A 19,615-nucleotide genomic window follows, 5' to 3' on the forward strand; every position below is an offset into this window, starting at 1 on the left:
GATTCAGAGATTAGAAAAAGGAAGAATGGAAAATGACCATTGTATATAGAGACGAAACTGTTGACCTTCCAAAGAGCTGCTGGGGGAGGCTGTCTTGTTTGTTTGTAATAGAAGATACTTGAACATGTTTAAAAACTCATAGGAAGGATCCACTCATTCATGAGAAGGATAATAGACAACAGAGAGGCAGTTTCCTCTGAATGCAGGAGGAACTAAAGCACAGGGTTTTCAAGCACAGGTGGAGAGACAGGCCTAAGAACAGAAGAGGGACCACACGTGCGTTGTAACAGAAGGAACATTGATCGGATGGGAGTGTGGGTTTGTATGTTTAATAGTGGGATGCTGATGAGGCAAAACCATCTGTTAAGAGTGCAAGATTTGAAGCAAGTGGAGGATTGAAATGTTGTAGAATCCAGCAAAGAATGAACTAAGGAAACCTAACAAGATTGGAGTCTAATATAGAGTATGAGAGCCCATTTGACATTAGTCCTGAAAATTGGTTTTTGACCAATCGATCCTTTTCATTTTTTTCCATTTTTTTAGCAAATGTTAGTTGGGTGTCCCAGAGATGCCAGACACTCTTCTAGGACTAAAGATACTAAAGAGGGCGGGGGAACTCCCAAGGGGCACAGAGATTGTCCATAGTATGCTTCACTCAGTAATGGAATTTTACCGAATATGCTAACAGGGCAGAGCATTAGCAGTGTAAGGCATGGTGCACCAAGGACAGGAAGGGAAGTGGACAGACCACAGTTAGGGAGCAAAGCCAGAAGACCTAGAAGTACATTTGACTTCTTTAAAAATATAACTCTATGTCACAAATATGAACCGGCTCTTTATTAAAAAGAATATTTGATCCTAGCAATCCTACAAGGATCATTTCAAACCCTGCTTCTTCTTCCTTGAGACCTTCTTTAATAATTAGAGAAGACATTCATTTCTTGCCTGTCCCACTGAACACCCAAAGCACTTGAGGTTCATACCCTAAGTCTTAACACTTGATTATATGTAATTTTGTATTTCATTGCACACTGACTCCTATTACTCCTTGATTGTCTCCTTCATGCATCCATTATGAGAAAGAGCATTACTGTGGAGCCAGACAGACCTAGTTCAAATTCAGCGCCAGACTTATGGGTTGCAAGTTACTTAACCTCTTCAAGCCTGAGTTTCTTCATCTGAAAATACAGACATAATACCCCCAGGCTATTTGCATTAAAAGAGATGATCCACATAAAAACACCTGACACAGTCGACCATCCAGTAAATATTTCCTCTTCTTTCTTTCCTTCTTGAGAAGGAGGATGCTATCATGTACTTCTTTTGTGTCTACTACACTGTGACAGGGACAGTGCCAGGATCAAAATAGACTGACTGAATAAAATCATAATGCCACACTCCCCGGTCAGAGCAGATAATAGACTTTAACGTGTGTGTGCACACGTGTGTATTTCAAAAGAATTTCCGTAGAGATACTCAGCTTCTAAATCGAGAAATATTACACTAAGCCAAAACCTGTGTTAGGTTGTATGTGTAAAGCTGATTTAAAATAGTGTCATTCCCAAAGCAGTATATTTCAGCAATACAGCACCGATCATAATTTGGAGATTTATCGAGTTGTAGCTGACACTGAGTCCTATTCTAATGGATAAGTCAGGTTTTTCCGGCAAGTTCTACAAGGACTGACTGAAGCTGGGAAGCTGGAATGGCCAGGTTTACCTCTCAGCTCTGTAAGAAGTACCTGTACTTGGTAGTGAAAACTATTGGTGGCCTCTTGGAAGCATGAAAGCAGGGACTTAGGAGAGGGAGAAGGACCAAGGTCAGAAAGATGTAAGTCTAGCTTTCCCCAAACAATAAAACAAAAATATCTGCTGCACGTTCAGGCAGCCAGCCCTTCCTGACTGTCTCCATGGGCCACGGGCCGTTTGCAGCTAATTGATTCTGTAAGAAGAAAGACAAGTCCCATTTTCAAACCTCATAAATTATATAAGGATGTATTTTCACCATTCTTCACTGAAAAGTCAGGGGTATCCTTCGTATTTTCAGTATAGATATTAAACATTAAACAGCAACATTGTCACTTAGTTTACCAATTTTGAGCCAGGAGTTCAGTATATTTCCAAACTCTGAGACATGAAAGTGGATGCCTCATCACAATGCAGGTCTGGTGTGACCCATCACAGGACTAGAGGAGAAATCTTTGCAGAAGGAAATAAGAACTGATAGAATTCCTTATTTCAAAGCAATAGGATATACTCCAGGGGTAAAAACTTATGAAGGACTGATCAGTAGAGACTGCTTGTTTTTCTCTTTTCAAAAACCTTATTATTCTTGTCAGACAGGTTTTATAATTAATTTCATTCCTGTGACATCTTATTAACCGGAATAACCTTGAATGCCCTGTCATTTTGAAGGCAAAATGAAAATATTTGTGATAACATAATAGCATCCCTGCAAAATAAAGGAAAGGAAATAGAACTCATGTGTGACCCCTGATGTGATGTGACTTGGAGACTTAAAAGACAGGAAACTGTTGTTAATGGGAAACCAGATAACCTTCTGGGCTTATTATGTATTTACAGAAGTAAGGGTGGGGAGAGTGCACAAAAGCCTGAAAACCCAATCTAAAAGCAAACACAGGCTCATACAGACTTAAATGTGAGTGGCAAGAAAGGGATGTGGGGAGGGTGCCCTTTGCTCCTCGGAGTCGGTTGCCAAGGAGCGAGGTTACCATTGTCCACCAACTGATGAATTATCTGTCTTTTTCTATGGGGTTTCAGGAACTTTTGTGTCAAATCCATGGTTTTATCAGGAATGGTGGTTGCAGCTAGGCAAATAAAGGCCCCCAGGCTTAGAGGTCTGGACGGATTTGAGTTCTGGTTCTACCACTTAGTGGCTTTGTGATGTTGACATATCCACTTACTTCCCTGAGCCTCAGTTTCCAAATTTGTAGAATGAAGAAAATAATGTGAAGATTAAAGAGCTGATTTCTCTATCAAGGCATTCTAACAGATGTAAAGCAGTATGCGTGTAGTTACAGAAACATAAAGTCTTAACATGATGATTGTTTACTGTAAGTTTCTCATATCCTCTTTTGAATGTAGATAGAAAATACTATAGAACAACAGTTTTACCATTCAGGATTTTGGAAGGACCCCTCCCTTCAAAATACATTAAGTAATAGCACAGAGAGGAAGAAAATAATAAAACAGTGAAAATTTACTTGGGATTCCAGTCCCACCCTGAAAGGTTTCAGCAGACTTGCCTTACTTTTACCAGCACTTATTCCTATTTCTGTCATAGCACTCATCACATATGTTATGGTCATTTGTATACACGTCTTTCTCCCCCAGGAGATTATACCTAGGGACCCGGACAATGTCTACTTCACCATAATTCCTCAATTCTTTGAATAATGCTTGAGAAAGTATAGGAAGGCAATTCAGAAATATTTTCTTCACAAACAGAATAAAGAAGAATCTCAAAGGGATGTACAAGGAAGAAGCCTGATATTCTATAAACTATAAACAGAGAACAGGGATTAAAACAAATCTACATGCAATGGTGACATTTTTTTAATTTACATGTTTTCCAAAGAAGGTAGCAGGAGGTTAAGGGATCTAAAAACTATCAGACGAGAAGTGGTTGAAGGATCTGGAAATATCTAAGTGGAGAAGTACGTTTTCCTGAGAGTATGGCCTGCCCACGCCATGGTGGGCGGGGCTTGTGGTCTGGTCCACAACTCTGTTTCCAGTGCCTTGCATAGCACCTGACTCATGCTCAACAATTAACTGTTCAGTGAAGAAGTTCGGTTATCTGTAAGGGACTATATTATTTTCGAAGAGGGAACTAGACTTCTATATTACTATGTAAGAGAGAATCAGGTCCTAGAGCTGGTAATTACAAAGGTGGAATTCAGATCAACGTAGGAAGGAGTTTTCTAACTAGTGTTATCCAGCTGGATACCTCACTGAAGATATTCAAACAAATTCTAGGTAGCCATTCTTCAGGGATGCTTACAAAAAATGATTTTTGTACTGGGTGGGAAAATTATATGCCTCCTAAGGTTCTTCCCATCTCTGAGTCTGTTTGTTTAAGAAAGGGCCAAAGTGTGTGTGTGTGTGTGTGTGTGTGTGTGTGTGTGTGTGTGTGTAACATCAACTCCCACCATCATTATCCCAGAAATATCTAAATATCACCCCCACTAGCCTGCTTCAGTACCTAAAATCCTATCTCTGTGGAATCTAAAGGGAGGTGATACTGTGTCACTAGAAGGCCTCTCTCAATTTTTCATCATTAGCTTATATCATTTAACCAAATGTAACTAACTGCAGCTGAATAAAATTTCTATCATCTTAGAACATTGTTAATTGTACAATCCTTTTCAGGCTTAAATTCAGACCAGTAAAAATTATTGTATTATGAAATATCAAAAATCATAGGAGTTTTCTTTTAAATGGTAACCCTATTAGGAGGAGTAGAAACATATTAAGTAATTGTTGGCCATTGACCCTGAAGCACAAATGAGTTCCTTATCATTAAGCAGAGCTGGTGTTGTGCAGGGGTGTACTGTGGTTAAAACCATGGGTTGGGGTGTTAGACCGTCTGGATTTAAGTTCTGGTTCTGCCAATTACTACCCGTGTGACCTTGAACTTCTCAATGCCAAAGTTTCCTCACTTGCAAAACGGGGGTTTTGTGAAGACTAAATGAGATAATATATACCATACACTTAGAACAATAATAATTGCTAAAATGTATCAAGTACCTACGGAGAATCAGGCACAATGGTAAGTAGTGTTCAGTTATCTTAACAACCCTACCTGCAGCCCCAAGTTTCGCTTGAGACTTAGAGATACTAAGCGACTTTTCCCAGATCACACAGCAGGAGAGAGGCAGAGCTGTACCACACTGCACCCTCTCCATCCTCTCCAGTGCCAGAACCTGTGCTCCTAGCCTCCACCACCTCCTCACTGAGGACGTTGCTCTCTAGCCTTGCATTTATGAGGGATTTTTAGAGTAAGAACCTGCAAGAAAAGTAATCATAATAATAGCTAAAATTTCTTGAGTGCTTTCTATGTTTCAGGCACTATTCAGAGCACATTATGTGCATTAAATCTGGCCACAATCTTGTGAGGCTTTTTTTTTTTTTAATTCCCATTTTACAGATGTAGAACTAAGACCCAGAAAGGTTAAGTAACATGTCAAGGATTCAAAACCAGGCAATCTGACATTACTGAGACTAAGTTTTAACCAGCACACTATGGTTCCACTTCAGGATAGCCCTTGAAGGGGACTTTGGAAAACCAAGAAACCATGTTCAGTTCCAAGATCTAAAGGAAGACGGGGTGTTGGGGTGAGGAGAAATCAAAGACAGTTGGAGCTCATTTACCCTTGGATGATTTTGCTAGAACTCCCCACGAGGTCAGGAGTGGGAATGGAACCAGAGAAGAACAGATGGGGTGGACTTTGGAGGCACACCATGTAGTGCTAGGGATGGGGCTTCTGTTTGCTTGTGTTGTCTTTTTTTTTTTTTTTTTTTGGCTGCGTTGGGTCTTCGTTGCTGTGCACGGTCTTTCTCTAGTTGTGGCGAGTGGTGGCTACTCTTCGTTGCGGTGCTCAGGCTCCAGGTGCGCGGACTTCAATAGTTGTGGCTTGCGGGCTCTAGAGCACAGGCTCAGTAGTTGTGGTGCACGGGCCTCGTTGCTCTGAGACATGTGGGATCTTCACAGACCAGGGCTCGAACCTGTGTCCCCTGCATTGGCAGGCGGACTCTTAACCACTGCGCCACCAGGGAAGCCCTGCTTGTCTTGTCTTTGATTTAGAAGCTTGCTGACTCATGAAGAACACGCTTGGTTCTAAAGAGTAAATGCAACAACACTCCTTTTAAAACCACTTTGCTTTTTAATTAATCTTGTCTAGAGGAAACTGGCAGAGAACACAACCTAAAACTTGCAGTTTGTTACTGTACGTTCATAACCTTGAAGAAAATTCAGAGTCAACAGCTTTTATTAAGTGCCTATCCTGTGCCCAGAGCTCTCATGATCTGACTTCATCTTAACCACAACCCTGGGAGGAAAGTATCATTATCCCCAAGGTCACACAACTAGTAATGTCTTCACTCCAAGTTCATCTCTTTCCAGTAAGTCATGCTGCTGCCCCAGAATCTATAATAATGATCCCCAGAAAACCTCTCTTCACACACACACACACACACAAACTAGCTTATATTTTATCCTAGTATTTGCAATCATAGGAGTTAATCTCTTCACAGGCTTATATAAAATGAGCAAGCCCTGTAAACAAATGTCTAAGATTGTAAAAAATGTCAAGTCTGTCAAAATGTCAAGATTGCTTCTCTTTCAATACATCATATGCTTCCATTTCCTTGTTTTTTTTTTAGTTTAACAACTTTTTTCTTATTTATAAAATCAAAACTACATGCCAGGGAAAGTTTGGAAAATTACAATGAGTATAAAAAAGAAAATTAACATTAATTTTGGAGCATTTCATTGATTACTAGATAGATATTTAATCAAGTAATCAAATTTTTCATTTAATAATATAGACTTTCCCATGTCATTGAATCACCTTTGTAAACACATTTTTAATGACAGTATAAAATAGAATTCTACTATTCTACTATAAATATAGTACTAGGAGTGCTATATTTATTTTCATCATTCCCCCACTGCAGGGCACTTATTTTTCATCTTTTCACTGCTATAAACATTGCTGACCTGGCATATCATTACACATCAACTTTGCCCAAATCTCTGATCATTATTCTAGGAGAGATTACTAATACTGGGATTATTGGTCCAAAGTGTATTAAGGGTAGTATTGCAATATTTCCACTTCTTTTTAATTAGATGCACTTCAATAATAAAGCAAGGATTATTGATGGGACAAAAGAATTCTAAGGAGGAAGAATTTTTAGATAAGGCTGTTTATCTAAATTGTTTGAAATAAGAGCTGTCAAACTGGGTCAGATTTAGTCCCACATGACTCCGGATGCAGAGTGTACATTAAATACTAAAATATCTGCAGTCCGTTGATCAAGAGGCCAGTCCTCCAATATGTCAGTCACCCTCGTGGCCAGGCTAGGTTAAGTCTCTAGGACGTGTAGCAGAACCCCTCCCAGGCTTTTCCTTGCAAACAAGTTAAGTCCACAATCAGTCCTTAATTTCACAAGCAGTTGCTTAGTTTCTTTGGGCCCGGCTCTGTGCTGGTATTTTCATGACCTTCTTCCTTTCTCTAGAAACAATATTATTCAAAATGTCCAAGAGTTTGTGTCATTTCCAAACACATAGGCTTTCTTAAATACTTAAAGCTAGTTCCCAGAACATCTCCATTAATCTTCTTATATTTCATTTGACCTTCCTATTATCTATGGAGGAAAACGTGTTTTTAAAGGAACAAAAGAAATTTGTAGAAGCAGAAGTAGGAAACAAAACTAAATTGATTTTTGTAAGATATATAAGACAGACTAAAAGATATAGAGAATGATATAGTAAACACCATTTACCCACTTTCCAGCTTAAGAAATAAAATATTGCAAATAATTGAAGGCTTCTGTGCCCTGCCACAATCACTTCCCCTGGCCCTTTCCAGAAGTGTCTACTATTCTGAATTCAGTCTTTATCAATCCCACATCTGTCTTTATATTTCTACTCTGTGTGCAGCTATGTCACTAGAATATATGTTCCAGGAAAGCAGGCACTTTGCTTTATTCACTGCCATGTCACCAGCACTTAAAACTCCATCTGGCACAGGGCAGGTATTCAATAAAGATTTATTTTATGTAAAATAGATTGTGTATTTCCAAGCAATGTAGGGTTTTTTTTCATGTTTCTGACCCTTATAAATTGTTCCATGTTGTACATATCCTCCTCAATGTATGCTGATAACGTAACTCTGCTTCATTCATTTTTACTGCAACATAGCATTCCAATGTAAGACTATAACACAATTTAGTTATCCATTCTCCTGACAATAGGCATTTAGGTTGTTTCCAATGTTTAATTCTGTAAATTTGGTGCAGTGAACATCCTGGCACTTTCTTATTCAATTGTGTAGGAGTTTCTCTATAACAAATAACAGGGGAGAAAGTGGAAAGAGACTGGCCCTTGTCTTTCCTACATCTCTTCCTCTTCCAAATCTCTGCTGGGGTGAATGGAAAGATGGGAAATCAGCACAGCCCTCTGGGCATCACAAGTGAAATGGAGCCAGTTGGCCAGCTAATCTTTCAATGGGTTTGTACATCTTCAACTTTACTACACATTTCCAAACTGCTCTCACCAAACCGATTCTTTTAAATATTTAAATGAAATAATTATATACCCAAAGTAATTGGATTTATGCAATTCTGTCACTTTGTGCAATTCTATCAGTAAAAAACTGTGTAAGCACAGTTATGCTGTACTTGAAGTATACATATCAATGCTAGATTAGAAACGTTTTTAGAAACAGTGGTACAGGAGTTAGGTAAGGACTGTAAACTGCCTCCATGTAATATTTCTGTATTTTTCTAAATCAGGCCCTGTCCTTGTAGGTAATGGAAGTTTCATTCTCAGTCATGGTATGAGAAGCCCCTTCTTCCTCTCCTTCAGGTTCTTAGTAGAGTCTGAGAAGACTTATCTGGTCCAAAAAGTTTGAGGAAGAGTCTTTGGTTTTCAGCTCTTTATGGTCCACACGAGATGGCTTATTGTTCAAGCCTGTGTTTATCCACTCAAAAGTGGACTGCTGCACTCACAGCAGGCATGCAACTGTGACCAGCTGGACCACAGGGGCAGTTGAGATCCCAGACACCCACCTTCCAAACCCACTATTGGTCTTGGTGTTTCCTGGGACTGTTGGTGTAGGAGTGGGGTCAGGTCCCCTCAATTCACAAACTACCAACCTTTTTGCTGGAATATTTGCACTCTCCTGGCTGGGAAAGGCAGTATTGGCCCATTCCCCTCTCCTCAATTCCTACTTTAATCGTACCCTTTCTTGGACAATGCTACTCCTAGCGCTTAGCATTCTCCTGTTTATTTATATTTGCTTTTGTAATGAACCAACAGCAGAAAGTAAGACATGATTACTTCTTCATCACATATCTCACTAGCTTTATTTCTAGAGGTTTTTAATCATTTTGATTTTCATCAGCTTTTATTTACTCTGAGAATGATTGCATCCAACTGATGTATATTTAAATTCTATAAACCAGACCATAGCTATCTGGTTGGCTTGATGTTTTCCAAAGAGATTTCAAATAGATTTACCAAAGCAGGAAGTTAATATTTATTAATTTATTAATAAAGAAAAAAAACATTGTCAGTTAAATAGATAGCACTTCTTTCTACCTGCAGCTCTTCACTATGGACAGTGAAGTCTGGGCAAAACTATGTTTTAAAAGCTCTCTAGGAGATTTTAATGGGCAGCTGGCGTGAGACTCACCGCCACTAGCTTAGAAGGCTGATAGCTGAAAGGGATCAAGTGCCCAAAAATAGTAGACAGATCAAAAGCACCAGGAGCAGTGCTTTCCAAAATGTAAGAAAATATGATCTTTTCAAATTTGTTTAAATGTGAAAAATGTGTGCCAGTTCTTGAAGGTGACCCCAAGTCAGAGTAAGAGTAAGTGGGGTGCCAGGGATTTTGCAAGTTCCATACAGTTTTTCAGCTTTGCCTTTGCAAAGTGTCTGGTGGAGAAAACCACCAGAGAAGCTTCTAAAACAGCAAATAATTTCTCAAGATTTTCAGTTTTTAAATACCTACAAAGATTAGACTGTAGTCTCTGAACCTGCAGGAAAATGGAACTAAACCCCACTCCAAAAGCTGTTTCCCCTCTGAGCAGGGAGAGGTCTCATTCGTCATCAGCCTGAATAAAGACTTCTCAGGGGACTTCCCCAGTGGCACAGTGCTTAAGAATCTACCTGCCAATGCAGGGGACACAGGTTCGATGTCTGGGAAGATCCCACATGCCGCGGAGCAACTAAGCCCTTGCACCACAACTACTGAGCCTACACTCTAGAGCCCGTGAGCCACAACAGTTGAAGCCCCTGTGCCTAGAGCCCATGCTCCACAACAAGAGAAGCCACTGCAATGAGAAGCCCGTGCACTGCAACGAAGGGTAGCCCCAGCTCGCCGCAACTAGAGAAAGCCCGCGCGCAGCAATGAAGACCTAACATAGCCAATAATTAATTAATTAATTAATAATTAATTAATTTTAAAAAGACTTCTCAGGAGGTTAACAGACTGTGTTCTGGTATTACACCTGCTGGAGCAGAGCCACCTGGACATGGGTACATTTCCCCATCTCCAAACTTGAGCTGGGGCCTAGAAGGTGAGTAGGATTTGTCCAGGCAGAGAGCGTGTGTGCAGGGAAGAGAGAACACACGTAAAAGCACAGACTTGAAAGAATGAGCAGGGCCCACAGTTCCAAGTAAGATTACCAAGCATCCCAACTTGCCTGGCTCTGTCTTGATTTAAAAGCGGAAAGTTCCACATGCTGGGAACCCCTTGCTCTCGGCAAACAGGGATGGTTGGTCACTCTAGTCTCAAAGAACGATGAGGAGTGGCGTGCAGGGCATCACTGAAGTCTAAAGCCTGCTCTTCTCACCTGTCTTGTGCAGCTTGTTCTGAAGGTCTATAAAATTCCTCTGCGTGGGCCTGTTTGACCCTCTTTCCAGTGTCTGTGGTCTGATGTCTTCCTCGCTAAAGTTTCTTTTATTTTTCTAGAGCACATCCTATAATAGCTTCCCTAAAAACAGCTGATGGAAGGTAAAACTTTTTGTCTTCCATTACTAAATGATTTTACACTTTCCTCATAATCTTCTGATGGGTTACTGGGTATTTAATCCAAGAGTGGCAGTCAGCTTTCCTCAAAATGTTGAAGGCATCATGCCATTGCCTTCTACCTCACTGGACTGCAGTCTGGGGTTATTCTGGTTTTCCATCCTCTGTCATTGTGACCTATGTCTTCCCACCCTCCCCCCATCCCTGGACGTTTTTAAAGATCTGAAGTTTCACAGTGATGAGTCTTGGTGTGGATCTTTTTTCATTCATTGCACTGGGCATTTGATGTGACCTTTCAAGGTGGAGACTCAGGTCCTTCAACCTTGGAACATTTTATAATCTTTTTTTTTTTTTTTGGCTCATTTTCTACCTTCTGCTGTTGCTGTTCTTGCTTTTTAGTTAATCCTTTTTTTTGGCCACGCCCTCGGCATGTGGGATCTTAGTTCCCCAACCAGGGATCGAACGCGCACCCCTTGCATTGGCAGGGCTGAGTCTAAACCACTGGACCACCAAGGATGTCCCCTCCTCCTGCTTTATTGGATATTAGGCTTCCTGAATTGACCCTCTCATTCTCTTCTCCCATTTTCTGCCTCTTAACTTTTCTGTTACGTTTTGCTTTCTGAGAAATTCCTTAAGCTCACCTTCCAATTGTTCTACTGAATTGATTTCAGCTATTATATTTTTAATTTTCAAGAGCTCTTTCTTCTTTTCTAACTGTTCCTTTCACATGTCATAAGTTTTTATTTTGGGCTGTAATATCTCATATATTTTCTGAGAATAATAACGTTGAGATTACTTTCTAAATTTTCCTCATTTCTTACATTATTTTTATTTCTTCTGGACGTATTTTGTTTATTTGGACCCCTTTCTTTCATATTTGAAGGTTTCTTCCTAAATTTTGGGATCCACAGCTGTCCATTTATATTAAAGTTGAGACAGGTTAACAGCTCTGTGTGTATGGGGGATCTGAAGTAGGAAGCTTTAGTCCAGCATGGTCAGGCAGTGTATTAGTTTCCTAATACTGCTATAACAAATTACCACAGACTTAGTGACTTAAGACTGCACGAACTTATCACTTATAGTTCTGGGGGTCAGAAGTTCTTAAAGTCGAGATGTCAGCAGAGCTGTCTGCCTTCTGGAGGCTCTAGGGAAGAATCTGTTTCCTTGTCTTTTCTGGCTTCCAGAGGCTGCCTGCATTCCTTAGCTTGTGGCCCCTTCCTCTGCCTTCAAGGTCAGCAGTGTAGCCTCTTCAAACCTATCTATCCCTCTGCCTCCCTCCCTTCATCCCTCTCTGACAACTACTACTTTCTTACATCTCCTATTCGGACTCTGACCATCCTACCCCTCTCTTTAAGAGTTCATGTAAGGGCTTCCCTGGTGGCACAGTGGTTAAGAATCTGCCTGCCAATGCAGGGGACATGGGTTCAAGCCCTGGTCCGGGAAGATCCCACATGCCACGGAGCAACTAAGCCCATATGCCACAACTACTGAGTCTGAGCTCTAGAGCCCACAAGCCACAACTACTGAGCCCATGCACCACAACTACTGACGCCCACGTGCCTAGAGCCCATGTTCCGCAGCAAGAGAAGCCACCGCAATGAGAAGCCCGTGTACCACAGCGAAGAGTAGCCCCCACTCACTGCAACTAGAGGAAGCCTGCGTGCGGCAACAAAGACCCAACGCAGCCAAAACTTAAAAAAAAAAAAAAAAAAAGAATTCATGTAATTATATCTACGCCTACAGCTTCTGAGTCAGTAAGTCTGAGATACAGTCTGAGAATGTGCATTTCTTACAAGTTCCCATGTGATGCTGATGCTTCTACTCCAGGAACCACACTTTGAGAACTACATACAGATCTAATGCCTACCTATGAGCACTGTCTTGTTCACCTCTATATCCCCAGCAGCTACCATAGTATTTGGCACATAGTAAGGCCTCAATCGATGGGAGCTATTATTATCATCATTACTAATATAAGGAGCTGGGGCAGGAAGAAGAGATACTATTTAACTTTGTCTTAAGTTTCTTGAACTAGGAAATAGTTGCTTACATATCTGCGACTTTTGAATCATTAAAATTTTAATTTAAATTAAATTAAAAAAAATTTATCCTATTTTAAAGAAATAAAGCTTACAATCTTTTATCTGGTACTGTGCAAGTACCGAGTGGAAACACTGACATTCAGAGAAATCGGTGAAGGCTCTAAATCTCAGTCTTACAATGAGCAGAGTGATCATTTCAGGCTTCAGGTACATCTAGAATCTCAAAAATACGACACAGCTCTAGATCTTGTCCAAGAATATACATTTCTTTAACAAAAGAGTCATCAAGGGCTTCCCTGGTGGCGCAGTGGTTGGGGGGCCGCCTGCCGATGCGGGGGACGCGGGTTTGTGCCCAGGTCCGGGAGGAGCCCACATGCCACGGAGCGGCTGGACCCGTGAGCCGTGGCCGCTGGGCCTGCGCGTCCGTAGCCTGTGCTCTGCAGCGGTGAGAAGCCCGCGTACAGAAAAAAAAAAAAAAGAGTCATCAAGACAGAAAAAAGAACATATTCAAATGCAGGGACTGTGTCCAATGGATGCTGATAAAGTGACTCGGACCTTAACAGAATGGGTCACCATACGCACAAAATAAGCAAAGGGGTAGATAGAGATTATGTCATTCCTAGCTTCATTGCAAAAGATGAATCAGATGAAGAGCTTTTAAAATGATAATAAATGTCACAGGAAATATACAAAGCATGACAAAGAAAGAATGGGTATTTTTATGTAGAGACACTCCTCCATCCTTGAAACAGGGATTTTTTACCAAACCCAGATTAGAACATTCATTTGCTCATGTACATTAGCACCAGTAAAAATGAAAAAAACATAATACCCATTGTCTTTTGGAAGTTAATTTGCCAATCCTGCCAATCTACATTTCAAGTTGGTTTAAAATGATTCAGAGGGTCAACCAAAATATACTAGGAATATCATTTGAAGAACAGAAAATTTTCTTTGTAGAAGGACAAACAGTAAGTCGTCTTTGTAGAAGGACAAACAGTAATTTCCTTTGTAGAAGGACAAAGTAGAAAGCATTTCTGACTTTCTACTTTCTAAGACTAGTTCCTGTCTTTCCAAGGTCCATAAGCTCTTATCCTAATAAAAAGTTGTAGACAAGAGACAAGATGGTCTATATTATCCACGTCATAAACTTTAGCATTACAGCTTCCACAAAAGAAGATGAACAGGCCAAGGAATACTTTCACTGTCTTGATCTGGGTTAACTTGGCCTGGCACGTTGTAGGGGCTTAACAAATATTTGTTGAATAACTGGATGGATGGATGGATGAATGGATGGGTGGATGGGTGGATGGGTGGAAGGATGAATGGATGAGTTATATGTGAGTCCTGAATTTTCTGTTTAATATTTTTTTTACTTGAGTAGTACATGTTTATTTTATAGAAATTATAAGATGTATTTAAAAGGAAAAGGACGGGTAAGCTGGGATGAGGTGAGAGAGTAGCAGGGACATATATACACTACCAAATGTAAAATAGATAGCTAGTGAGAAGCAGTCACATGTGAGAAGCAATCACATGGCACAGGGAGATTAGCTCAGTGCTTTGTGAACACCTAGAGGGGTGGGATAGAGAGGGTGGGAGGGAGATGCAAGAGGGAGGAGAAATGGGGATATATGTATACATATAGCTGATTCACTTTGTTATACAGCAGAAACTAACACACCACTGTAAAGCAATTATACTCCAATAAAGATGTTAAAAAAAAAGACAAATACTGTATAATATCATTTACAGGTGGAATTTTTAAAACCCAAGTTCATAGTTACAGAGAACAAATTTGGTGGTTGTCAGAAGCAGGGGCTGGGGGGAAGTAGGTGAAATGGGTGAAGGGGGTCAAAAGATACAAACTTCCCAGTTATAAAATAAATAAGACCTGGGGATGTAATATACAACATGGCAACTATAGTTAATAATGTACTGTATTGCATTTTTGAAAGTTGCTAAGAGAGTAGATCTTAAAAGTTCTCATCACAAGAAAAAAAATTATAACTATGTATGGTGAAAGATGTTAACTAGACTTATGTGGTGATCATTTTGCAATATATATAAATATCAAATCATTATGTTGTACACCTGAAACTAATGTATGTCAGTTATACCACAATAAAAAAAATAAAAAACTTTAAAATGAAACAAGCAAACAAATAAATAAAAGGAAAAGGATCTATAACCATGGACCCACGTTTAAACCATTTAATATGCTAACATTTTAATTTTTATAAAGAACTTTTGTGTATACATATATTTTTATAAAAATGGGATCACAGTATTTCTGCTCTTTAGTTGCCTATTTATTCACATAACACTGTTGTGAACCTCTTTCAATCCTAGTCAATATGCTTCCTCACCATTTTTGAGTAGTTGCATAAAAGTAGAAAAAACACACAATAATTGGGGAATTTTGTAGGTCTCTATACCTTAATATAATAAAACTGGATTTGCTGAAAATATTCTTGAGATAAGCTAAGAATATTATTATTAATAACTTGAACCCTGCTTTAATGAAGAAAAGTAATTTATATCAATTCTGTGGCAAACTAGAACCTCTGCATTGCCTCAGGGTATCTGAAAATTTTTTCTCTTGACTAATTTAATTGTATCCCTGCTGCCTTAACTGAAGCTTAACATCAAATCCTTTTTTATGGCATGCAAAGAATTCTGATCTTAATGGATAATCCTGTGGGATTATCATAAATATGGATTAGTTGGGTGTGAATTAATGAACCATTTCAAAAAATTACAGGAGAATGTGGGAGGGAGGACCTTCTTCTTCCCTCCTAATGTCTGAGGGAGACCCAATAACTAGCACCCCTTCTCCCTGCCTGACTTCGGAACAATTGAGAATTCTCCCAAATACTCCCCCTCTCCTCTGGAGAGGAGTAAGTGGCCAGAGCTCAGCAGAGTTAGTCTGTTAATAAGTTAGGCCCACATTGATTTAGTGCTTTTATAAAGCATCTCATCTGAGTCAAGAAAATGTCAATATGTCGATTCAACAACTATGTATTTAACACCTACTAAATTCCGGACACAGTGCCAGATTCTGGGGTTACCAAATTTAATTAAGATTCTCTTAGTCCTTACCTTCAAAGATCTCAGGCTTGTGGGAAAGATAAGCATGTTTCAAAAACATACCCTCATTATGTGAGTACCTTAGTTAAGATTCTTTTGGTTGCAGGTTACAAAAACCTGTTTAGCTTCACCATAAAGGTAAACTTATTATAAAGCTTTGGGGACCTCTCGCACATCCAAAGAAGAATGTACCCAAGCACTTGGAACAATGCTGAATTAGGTGCTGAAAGGCCATTAAGAATTTCCCTCCACTGTATGTCTGCACCCCTCTATGCATTACCTTCTTTTCTCTCTTTGCAGACCTGTTTCTTTTGCTAGTCGTATTTACATGGTGGTCTACCAACTGGTCCAGCCAACACAGAAGCCAATCTCTCTCCATCTGAATTCATAGGGAAGGACGTTAATTGTCCAAACTTGGTTTGGGTGCACTGCTGATCCAGTCACCGGTGGCTAGAGTCACATTTTAGGGGCAGGGTGGGGGCTGAGCAGAGAGTCCAATAAATGTTCATTGCATTGAGAAATTATAGAAGTGCTATGAGTTAATGAGGAGGGAGCCACTTACTATGTTCTGTGTTCAAGGCACTGTGGAAGATGAAAAGATAAATAAAATTCACAACTAACTGAGAGCATGATGTGGTGTGCACTATCACAGAGACATAACACGCTCTGTGAGCACATCGGAGAAGGAGATTAATCCCAATGAGAGGAAGGAGAGAGTTTCTTGAGTTCAGTCTTAAAATGGGCCTTCTAACAAGAGGAGTTGTAGGAAGCTAGGCAGGTCATTCTAGGTAAAAATAAAAGGCTGAGTATCGAGGTTGGAAATGGTTGTGCACACAGGGGAACAGCCAGGAGGGTATGTGGGAGCAGACAATGACACAGATGAGCCTGCAGGAGTGTTGTTGACTTGCTGGCAGGTCCAAATCCTGATGAAATTTCTAAGCCCTCTCTCCCCAGGACATATTTTTCTCATTTTTTCTCATTCATGAAAGCAAAGTGCTGCCACTTCAGGGTCCTGTGGAGAGAGAATGCTGATATCAGGCCAGGAAAAAAAAGCAACAGCTCAAGATTACCTTTTTTAAAAGCTCACTGCCACTTTCAGTTGATGAAAAATGTGTATCTGCAATTCACTGAAGGCAGTGAGTAGTCTGTTCTTGAGTTGCTGTGGCAACTGCTCAATTAAGTGAAAAAAAAGGAAAAAAAAATGTACTCTAGTTGTTCTTGAGCTGAACATTCTTTTTTTAAAAAGAAAGAAAGAAGGTAACGTGTGGTGAGATATTTTCCCCAAGTCTTTCCTGAGACTCTGCGCCTCACTTTGCATTTCAAGTAGCGTGTCCTGCTTCCCTCTCCCTGCCAAGCCAGATGCTAGGCCTGCTGTCTTCGTGGTTGGGAACGTGAGCCCCAGATTTCATCTCAGAATTTTCTGGGGTAACATTTGCTTACCTCCAACTTCCACGGAAGGCCGCTTTATAGATTTCTATTGTTAAGGTAGTGGAGTGGATCCTGTAAGGGAAAAGTAGGTGGGAATAGTGGGTGGGTTCTAGCACCCCAGACTTAGAACATTAAACAAGAGATGTGACTTTTCTGAAGACACAAAAAATAACTCCTGGGCTTCCCTGGTGGCGCAGTGGTTGAGAGTCCGCCTGCTGATGCAGGGGACACGGGTTCATGCCCCGGTCCAGGAAGATCCCACACGCCGTGGAGCGGCTGGGCCCGTGAGCCATGGCTGCTGAGCCTGCGCGCCCGGGGCCTGTGCTCCGCAACGGGAGAGGCCACAGCAGTGAGACGCCCGTGTACCGCAAAAAAAACACAAAAAAACAAAAGAAAAAACTCCTGCCTGATATACTAAGAAACAAAGGATATAATAAGAGCACCTTAGATATGTACAATAATTTGCTATTTATAAAACTTTTAATTGCCTCATTTCCTCTTAACCACCACCCTCTGGCGTGGGCATTGCTCTCATCACTTTAGACAGGACACCTCTAAGCCATGGTTCACGGAATGATCTTAATGCAACATGGAACCAATCATGTCACGTCCCTGCTTGTCCTCAATGCCTCTCTGCCCTTTGTTCCTGGGGTAAGACCTGAGGCCCCGCAGGATGCCTCAGCGCACCGTCCTCCCAGCCTCTCGACTCTGTGTCCAGCCCTGCTGGCCTCCCGCGGCTCCTCTAGGGTGTGGTCTGCTCCTCCTTCGCAGCAGCTGAGGGCTCTTCCAGCTGGGACAGGCTTGTCTTTCCCCACCCACCGTCCCCCCTTGCCCACTTGGCCAACTTAGCGCCCACCCCCTGACCCCAGTGCATACCAGAGCTCTTGTTTCACTTTTTTTTTTTTTTTGCGGTGCGCAGGCCTCTCACTGCTGTGGCCTCTCCCGCCGCGGAGCACAGGCTCCGGACGTGCAGGCTCAGCGGCCACAGCTCACAGGCTCAGCCGCCCCGCGGCACGTGGGATCTCCCCGGACCGGGACACGCACGAACCCACATTCCCTGCATCGGCAAGCGGACCCTCAACCACTGAGCCACCAGGGAAGACCCAGAGCTCCTGATTTAACTTTCCTAAGACCCTGTGTTTTATATAGATCCATATTTAATATACATTTCTTTATGTGATTATCTAATTAATATGTCTCCCCAGCTAGACACGAAGCTCGTAAGTGCAGGGACCATGTGTGTTTGCTCACCCAGGCCAGTGCTTGGCAGAGCGGGCGTCGGTGTTGAATGAAGGCTTCACTGACATGACCAAAAACGCCCAGCAGTTTGGACTCAAACCCAACTCCTAGGAATCCAGCACCTTTCTTAGCATGCCACACTGCGTGGCAGGTGTTAGAAATGGAAACATTCTCCATTGGGTGAGACACTACACAAATACAAGACATTGAAATCTAGAGAAAATACAGTGTGTTCTGTGGGACCAGATTAACTTAGATGTGGACATGTGTGGATGTATAACAAATAGTAACTCCTGGAATATGTGCTAACATAACTCCCGCATAGAAAATAATGTCGTCTCCTCTCTTGTTCATTCATAGATCGGGAAAAGCTCACTGCGTCTTTGTATCTGATCCCCTGGCTCACGTCCAGAGGTGTGACATTGACACTTGTGTCACCCCTACCCCCAGGCCTCGGTTTCCTTTCTTGTAAAGCAGGGGTCCTGATTTCTCCTGCGCAGGGTTCCTGAACATACGACCATGAGTATCCCTCTTTCCACCCTGCAATCTCTTGCACAGGGCCTGCTGCTGAGTAGTGAGTATAATCAGAGCAGGGACAACACTCGGGAAGACCAAGGCTGACAATGTATGTGTGTATTTGCGAAGCTAATGGTCAAAACCTTGTCTTACCTGAGCTTCCTTTATTTCTGCTTTGGCAGTTGTTTCTTTTTTCTGCGCAGCGTTCTGTATGAGGGACTGAGCAGTAGTAGAGAGCAGGCTGGCTTCCTTGTCTTCTATATCTGGTTGCTTTTTGGTAGTGGATTGAATGTGTGCTTTTCCAATATGATGTTATCAGTACCTTTTAAGTATTCCCCAAATACTCTTTGTCAAAGGTTTTTCAAAAGATTATAAAATGTTTCTCTTTTCCTCCTGTGGAACTTTGTACTAAGATTTTAGAACAAAGAAGTGATATAAAGTACAACATGTTCCAGGAGGCTCACAGCTAGTTCATTCCAGAAACCAAACTTAGCTCTCTTCTGCATTGTCTTGGGAAAGTTAT

The 19,615-nt window shown here is 41.2% G+C and overlaps 1 protein-coding gene and 1 long non-coding RNA gene across 4 annotated transcripts in view; one reads left to right on the forward strand and one right to left on the reverse strand.

The window, feature by feature from the left end:
• The window catches only part of AK5 (adenylate kinase 5), a 237,174-nt gene that overhangs the window by 139,166 nt on the left and 78,393 nt on the right, over positions 1–19,615 (forward strand). The gene's annotated exons all lie outside the window — the stretch shown is intronic.
• Positions 14,585–19,360, reverse strand: LOC307187459. Its single transcript, XR_013828608.1, has 3 exons — positions 19,246–19,360; positions 17,350–17,409; positions 14,585–16,921 (listed from the first exon to the last, which is right to left on the reverse strand). It is a non-coding gene; the product is annotated as an uncharacterized lncRNA (long non-coding RNA).

Source organism: Stenella coeruleoalba (genome assembly GCF_951394435.1).
Source record: "Stenella coeruleoalba genome assembly, chromosome: 1".
NCBI classification, from domain to species: domain Eukaryota; kingdom Metazoa; phylum Chordata; class Mammalia; order Artiodactyla; family Delphinidae; genus Stenella; species Stenella coeruleoalba.